We start from the raw sequence: 8,271 nt of genomic DNA, 5'->3' as shown, positions 1-8,271 counted from the left end.
ATATCACATATACCAGTGTAGACACTTTCAACTGAGTATTGAATCCTGAATATGTAGTACTGCAATAACATTGGACTTGACCTCGACCCGAGTTGACAAAATGTAAACAGGAGCGGGTGCACTGTATTTCAAGCAAATGTGGAGTATAACGCGCATCAATCTGCCGACATATCTGCCATGGAAACGGAGAAACGTTCAATTGAATATTTAAGACAGAATCTGCAAAATTGCAATTACAATGAGCTTGGCGGTGGCCTGTGGTGACACAGTGCCAACCGGCTGATGGGTCCTGCATCCAGGAGCAAGGTGGTGTATAACGCGTATCGAGTGATCGACATATCAACAGTAGCAGCGGAGATATGTTCAATTGAATATTGATGTCCGTATATGCAGAACTGTAATAACATTGGACTTGGCCTCGACCAGAGTTAACATAGTGTAAACAGGAGTACGTGCGCTGTACTAGGCGGCAAGTGTGGACTGTATCGTGCATCGAATTTTCGACATATCACCAATAGCAACAGAGATACGTTCAATTGAATATTTAAGACAGTATCTTCTATACAGTAACTACGCTGGATATGTCATGGCCCGAAGCTGACATAGAATTGCCGGCTGATGTGCACTGTATGAGGCAGGAAATGTGGGGTATAACGTGCATCGAATTTTCGACATGTCTCCAATGAAAACAGAGATATCGTCAATTGAATATTTCCTGCAGAATCTCCAAAACGGCAGTAACGCTGGATTTGACAGGACACACAGAAGACATTGCGCATACCAGTTGATGTGCGCTGTATTTGGCAGCAAATGTGGAGCAGAACGCGCATCGAATTGTCGAGATATCACCAATAGCAGTGTAGAAACGTTCAATGGAATGTTGAATCTTGAATATTCAGTATTGCAACAACATTGTATTCGACCTCGACCCGAGTTGACATAATGTAAACAGGAACAGATGCGCTTTATTTGGCAGCAAATGTGGAGCAGAACGCGCATCAAATTGTCAAGATATCACCAATAGCAGTGTAGAAACGTTCAATGGAATGTTGAATCTTTAATATTCAATATTGCAACAACATTGTATTCGACCTCGACCCGAGTTGACATAATGTAAACAGGAACAGATGCGCTTTATTTGGCAGCAAATGTGGAGCAGAACGCGCATCGAATTGTCGAGATATCACCAATATCAGTGTAGATACGTTCAATTGAATATTGAAGCCTGAACATGCAAAACTGCATTTATAATGAATTTGACGCGGCACAGAGTTGACATAGCAAAAACCGTCTGATGCGCGCGGTATTTGGCTGGAAATGTGGAGTAGAACGCGCATCGAATTGTCGAGATATCTGTAATAGAAACAAAGACGCGATCAATTGAATATTTCAGGCAGAATCTCAAAAACTGCAATAAAGCATGATTTCACAGGGCACAGAGTTGACAAAGTGCCACCCGGCTGACGTGCCCTGTATTTGGCAATAAATGTGCAGTATACAGCGCATCAATTGTCCATATATTAACTTCTTTATTTTTGAATTCTTTCCCTACATCACTATGAATTTATTTAATCTTATCATTGAATTGATTCTCAACTTCTAGTCAAAAAGTTTTTAATCTTTCGATTACTTCTGACTTATGTCGTAAGAAGTAAATCTTTGTGAATTTTGAAAAATCATCCTTAAATGTAAGAAAATACAGTTTCTTGCCTAATGACTCGACTTCCATAGGTCCACATACATCCGTATAAATAATTTCGCGAGGTTTAGTCGCACGATTGATTTTCTCATGAAAACTCGATCTTACGTTTCACGTACGCGCAACCTTCACAGAAAAAGCTACTATCCTCCACGACTTTCATATTCGAATTTTCTAAAAACTCTTTAACATGTCCGATGTTTTGATGACATAGCCGTTCGTGCCATAACTGCAATGTGTCCGCGTTTGACTCTGCTCTATTGATAAAATTACAAACTGACGGTATGATAACTCGCATATCTATTTTATACAAATTTCCGATAACAGAAACTTTTGCTATTATTTTCTGGTTTTGTAAAAACATACAATTGGTCCCTTCCTATAAACCACAGAAATCTATGCCTCTTCTCGCAACAGATCTAATGGAAAATAGGTTTCTTTTCGTACCTGGTACGTACAGAACATCGTTCATTGTACATGTCACCCATTTGCCGTCCACAAAAGTCTCTACTTTGATTTATCCTTTGCCGCACGCATCCATGAACGTACCATCGCCGATCTCTATCTGCACAGTGTTATCGAATTCTCCGAAGACGCTGATCCATTCCCGTTGTCCTGTCATGTGATCCGTAGCTCCTGAGTCGATTATCCAAACATCAGGGTTTGCCGCTTGTATCACTGAGGTGCTTCCTAATAGACCAATTCCGCTGTGATCACGATTTTGATTTCTAGGTTCCTGGTTGTTTCTACTGTTGCTTCTTTTATTATTTTTAAAACAATTTTTACTGGTGTGGCCTTTCCTTTTGAATATAAAGCATCTAAAGCAATCCTTCTTTAGATGGCCAACTTTTCCACAATTGAAACAGCTTGGTTCTTGTTTCTCGTATTCACATTTGCTTGACTGTTTCTGCTGTTCCCTTTTATAATTGTTACCCTTTGTTACCAGCGCCACCGATGTTTCCTGGTCGTCTTTCTTCCATTTGGTTTCTTCGGTCATCAGCCTGGTACTAAGCCTGTCTAGGGTCTTCTTCCCTTCTTCCACCGAATCCCACGCACTGTGAAAATGGTCAAATTTGTTTGGCAACGCCGATAAAATGCGTGTTATCAGCATTTTCTCGCCAATTTCACTCCCAAGGGCTTTCATCTTCGCCGCTATCAATTCCAACTTACTCTGTACTCTTACTCTGTCATATACTGTATTCAAATTTTTCCACATTTCATGTGCTGTTGTGCAACATAAAAGAAGATCCAACGGTTTCTTTCCTACTGAAGTCACGACTAATTTTCTCGCTAACCGATCTGCCTTCAAAAATCTTTCACGATCGATTTCTTCCTCCGCGCTGTTACCTGGATGACAGAGATTCCCTCCACACACGTTGATCAGGTCGTGATCTTCCTCCAAAAGTGTACTCATAACAAAACGCCACTGCAGCCAGTTTTCTTCGCCGCGTAACATACCGATCTTCGCAATTGCTGATTCCATTTTAGCACTATCCCTTGCTTTACTAAGCACAACTCTTTAACAATTTATTCACTTCACGTTGCTGCCTTGCAATTTACAGTTGAGGTTAACCTGTTGAGGTTATTCGATGTGTAATCAGAGGAAACTCGTGGATAAATTGTCACGCAGAAAATATATTTAAATATAAGTGTAATTATATGTAAGAATACAATTTGAGCTGGTCCAGATCCGCACGCTAGCTGTGTTACCCAATAACTGAAAACCCCGAAGCCAACGTCGCCTGTCTACTGTTTACGGTCTGACTTCGTCGCAGTCTTTTGTTTACGCGCTCTCAATGGCTTCAGTGCTTGAGAAACTGAAAAGACCAGATGTAGAGTTTTCTTATAAGTTGTGACCACTTCAACAAAACCAATGCCTTTTCTGCAAAAAAGGAAGGACGCTTCAGATGTGGAAGAGAAGGATACTTTGCGAGAGAGTGTCAAAATGGCGTCCAAGTGGGAAGCAGTAACAGCTATTGGCATGAGCCAACACGTGGTCGCAGCAGAGGACAAGGAAACAAAGGAAATACGAGCAGGAGACGTGGAAACTTCCATCGTCAATCAATAACCGGCACGAGCGAGCATGGCAACTCAGGCGCAGGCACATGGATAGCAACGGCGCACGCAGCACACAACAGCAAGACGAATGAGATAAGTGAGAACGAAATAGTGTGGCTATTATATAGCGGTTGTACCGATCATATAATTAATAATGCAAAGAATTTTGGGAAATGTATTGATCTTAAAAAACCGGTAACTATATATTTGGGCGATAATAGATCGATAAAGGCAACTAAAGTAGGAAATGTTATAAGCTATTTTGAAGCATTTGGTAAGCGAACGAAAATAAATATGAGAAAAGTTTTTTATGTGAATGAAATGTCCGCAAACTTAATTAGTTCAGGTAAGTTAGCGGATAATAATAATATGGTTATTACAAAAGGAAATATTGCGAAAATAATGGATGTAAACAATGGACTTAGGGTTGTAGCGTTCAAAGAGAATGGGACATATTGAATGAAAAGTATATTGAAAGGGAAGGAGCACTTAGTAAACAGTGCCAAATGTAGTGGTATGAGTAAAAAAGAAAGAGAAAGAGATAGGGAACGTGAAAGAGATAGGGACCGTGACAGGGAAAGAGAAAGAGAAAGAGATAGGGAACGTGAAAAAGATAGGGACCGTGACAGGGAAAGAGAAAGAGAATGAGATAGGGAACGTGAGAGAGATAGGGCAGATTATGTCACACATATGAAACAACATATTGAAGCAGATGAAAAAAAGGGACCAGATGGATTACAACCAGCCAAAAAGCCCAAAATCTCTTTACATTTCGTCAACCACTGTCTCTGCCAAATCATTGGTAATTGCAGTTTTGCATATTTAGGATTCCGTGTTCAATTAAACGTATCTCAGGTGCTATTGGTGGTAAGTCGTCAGTTCAATGCGTGTAATACTCCTCATTTGCTGTCAAATACGGAGCACGCGCTCCTGTTTACGCTATGTCAACTCTGTGCGGTGTCAAATACAATATTGATACAATTCTGCGTATTCAGGCTTCAATATTCATTTAAATGAATCTCGGATGCTATTACTAATATGTCGACAATTCGATTCGCGTTATACAACACATCTGCTACCAAATGCAGCGCACGCCAGTCGGTTTGCGCTATGTCAACTCTGGTCTATCGCCATGTCACTGTAATTGCATTTCTACATATTAGGGCTTCAATATTCAATTGAACGTATCTCCGTTTCCATTGGAGATTCGTCGACATGTTCGATGCGCACTATGCTCCACATTTGCTGACAAATACACCGCACCTGCAACCGGTTTACATTATGTGAACTCAGGACCAGGACCAATGCAATGTTATTGCAGTACTGCATATTGGGGCTTCAATATTCAATTGAACGTGTCTACACTGCTATTTTTGATAACTCGACAATTCGATGCGCGTTATTCTCAACATATGTTGCCAAATAGAGCGCCCTACAGCCGGTTTTTGCTATGTAAACTCTGGTCCCTTCCAAATCCTTTGTAATTCCAGTATTCCATATTTAGGCTTAAGTATTCAATTGAACGTATCTCCGATTCCACTGGAGATATGTCGACCACTCGATGAGAGTTGTACACCACTCGATGAGAGTTGTACACCACTCTTGCTTCCTAATACAGCGTACGTAATCCTGTTTACACTATGTCAACTCTGGTCGAGGTCAAGTCGAACGTTATCACAGATCTCCATATACGGACATGAATATTCAATTGAACGTACCTCCGTTTCCATTAGAGATATGCCGACAATTCGATGCGCGTTACACCCCACATTTCGTGCCTCATACAGTGTAAGTCAGCCGGCTTGCTCTATGTCAGCTCCGGGCCCTGACATATCCAGCGTAGTTACTGTATAGCAGATGTTGTCTTAAATAATCGATTGAACGTATCTCAGCTGCTATTGTTGATATGTCGACAATTCGATGCTCGTTATGCTCCACACTTACTGCCTAATATAGCGCACGTATTCCTGTCTACACAATGTCAATTCTGGTGGAGGATAAATCCAACGTTATTGCAGTTTTGCATATTCAGGCTTCAATATTCAATTCAATGTATCTCCGCTGCTATTGGTGGTATGTGGACAATTCGATGAGAGTTGTACTCCTCATTTACTGCCAAATGTAGCGCACGTGCTCCTGTTTACGCTATGTCAACTCTGTTCGATGTCAAATAACAGTGATATTACAGTTCGGCGTATTCAGGCTTGAATATTCATTTGAATGTATCTCGGTTTAATTGCTGATATATCGACAATTTGATGAGCGTATTACTACACACTTCCTGCCATATACAGCGCGCATCAGTCGGTTTTTGCTATATCAACCCCGGTCACTGCCAAATCCTTTGTATCTTCAGTTTTCCACATTTAGGCTTTAGTATTCAATTAAGCGTATCACCGCTGCTATTGCTGGTATGACGACAGATCGATGCGCAGTGCAGTCCACTTTTGCTGCCAAATACAGCGCACCTGCACCTGTCATTATGTCAACTCAGGTCGAGGTCAAATCCAATGTCATTGCAGTACTGCATACTCAGGATTCAACAATCCATTCAACGTATCTCCGTTTCCATTATATATATGTCGACAGGTCAATGCCCTTTATACCCCACGTTTTCTGAGAAATACAGTGCACATCAACCTGATTGCGCTATGTCAACCCTGGTCCCTGCCAAATCTTCTGTAGTTGCAGTTTTGCATATTTAGGCTTCAGTATTCAATTCAACGTATCTCCGCGGAAGGATTCACCACTGTGGTAGGAGGACGAAGAGGGAGAGCGAGGCGAAAGAACAGGAAGCCTACGGTGCAACCTCTTCCAACGGTCCATGCTCCGACCGAGGCCGGAAGAACCAAGGGACGGGTATCGTCGTCTCTTCCTTCGTCGACATTGCGAATAGGGGCCTTGGCGCTCTGGACGGCGACCGGAGGCGGCTGATAGAGGGCAAGGACTTTCGCGGAGGCGGCCGCTCGGCCGGTGCGCCCCCGCACTGGAAGGGTATCCATGCGAGCAGCAGGCAGCGGCAATGGACTCGGAGCTATCGGGGCAGGAAACAAACGCAACTCTACCGGGCGGGACGCGCACAGCGTGAAAGTGCCGGGCCTTCCCCGACACCCACGGTGTACCGCGGTATCGCTCACAGTGAGGGGCTGCTCGGGCTTCACGTACAGGGATGCGATGTCAGTGGTGAAGAGAGAAGTCAAGCTCTCCGAACTCGACATCGCGGAGTTAAGACCGAGAAGGGCGATCACGGGGGCGCCGCTGTTCGAAATCCCAGGCCAGGACGCTGGGAGCAAAGCATCGCGACTGGCCGAGCAGATGGAGGCCACGCTGAAGGATTTGCCCGACAAGGTAAGCGTCCCGCGAAGGACGGCCGAACTCAGAGTGACCGGACTGGAGGACTCGGTCACCGCGGAGGGGGTGGCAGCCGCCGTTGCTGAGGCCGGAGGCTGCCACGCCGACGAGGTCAACGTGAGAGTTGTATGCCCCGCTCCTCGGGACCTCGGGTCGGTATGGCTACGCTGCCCGCTGACTGCGGCCAGGAGATTCAGCAGAGGAAGAGATGCCGGACCAGGAGGTAGGATCAACATAGGTTGGTCAGCGCCGAGTGTTTTCGCTCTCCCTGCGCTCCGACTCCAATGCTTCAAGTGCATGGAGTCGTCTCACGTGCGCCGTCAACTGCACATTGACGGCCGACCGGTCGGAGCGCTGCTACCGGTGCGGGGCGGAAGGACATCGCGCCAGGGACTGCTCGGCGCGAGTACCCACGTGTCCGGTGTGCGCGGACCTGGGACTGCCCGCGTCGCACCGTATGGGAGCACCGGCATGCAAACCGCCTGCCCGTAAGAGGAGGGCCGCACAGGAAGCAAGAACTGCCCCAGGCGACGGTGGGGATGCGGTGACGAGGAAGGAAACAATACCGCCGTCAACTGACCCCACGAAGGAGAGAAGAGAGGATGGAGAAGTCGGACACAACGACTGCGAGGGGAACGGCCCGGAGGAGGCTATGGAAATGGAGCCTTCCCCGACGTGAGCGGAAGAAGAGGAGGAGGACAACTGCTCCTGCAGTGCAATCTTAAACGCTACCGCCGCGCTCACGACTTAATGTTTCAGAGCCTGACGGAGCGGCGGATTGCTCTGGCGGCAGTGGCCGTGCCGTACAGCATTTCCGATTCGTCACGAGGCGCTGGGGATCTGATCGGCTCGGTTGCCATTTCTGGACTGGGATTGCTGGAAGCCTTTCCTGCTCGACGATTGAGCGGGTATGGGGCTTCGTGGCAGTGAAATGGGGCGACCTGGCCGTGGTGGCCGTCTACGTGTCGCCCAACATCAGCCGGACAGAATACGCCTCCTTTCTGGACGGACTCGCGGTTTGCACGAGACGTTTGGGCGCCTGCCCGTCATTGGTCCTCGGGGACTTCAACGCCCACTCAACGGCGTGGGGCTCCCGCAGGACCAACGGAAGGGTGCGCGACGTACAGGACTGGGCGGCCGCACTCGATCTCCGGCTTATGAAC

Source organism: Bombus flavifrons, unplaced genomic scaffold (assembly GCF_040668555.2).
Source record: "Bombus flavifrons isolate JBK064 unplaced genomic scaffold, iyBomFlav1_principal scaffold0062, whole genome shotgun sequence".
NCBI classification, from domain to species: domain Eukaryota; kingdom Metazoa; phylum Arthropoda; class Insecta; order Hymenoptera; family Apidae; genus Bombus; species Bombus flavifrons.
Note: the sequence above shows the minus strand (reverse complement) of the source record.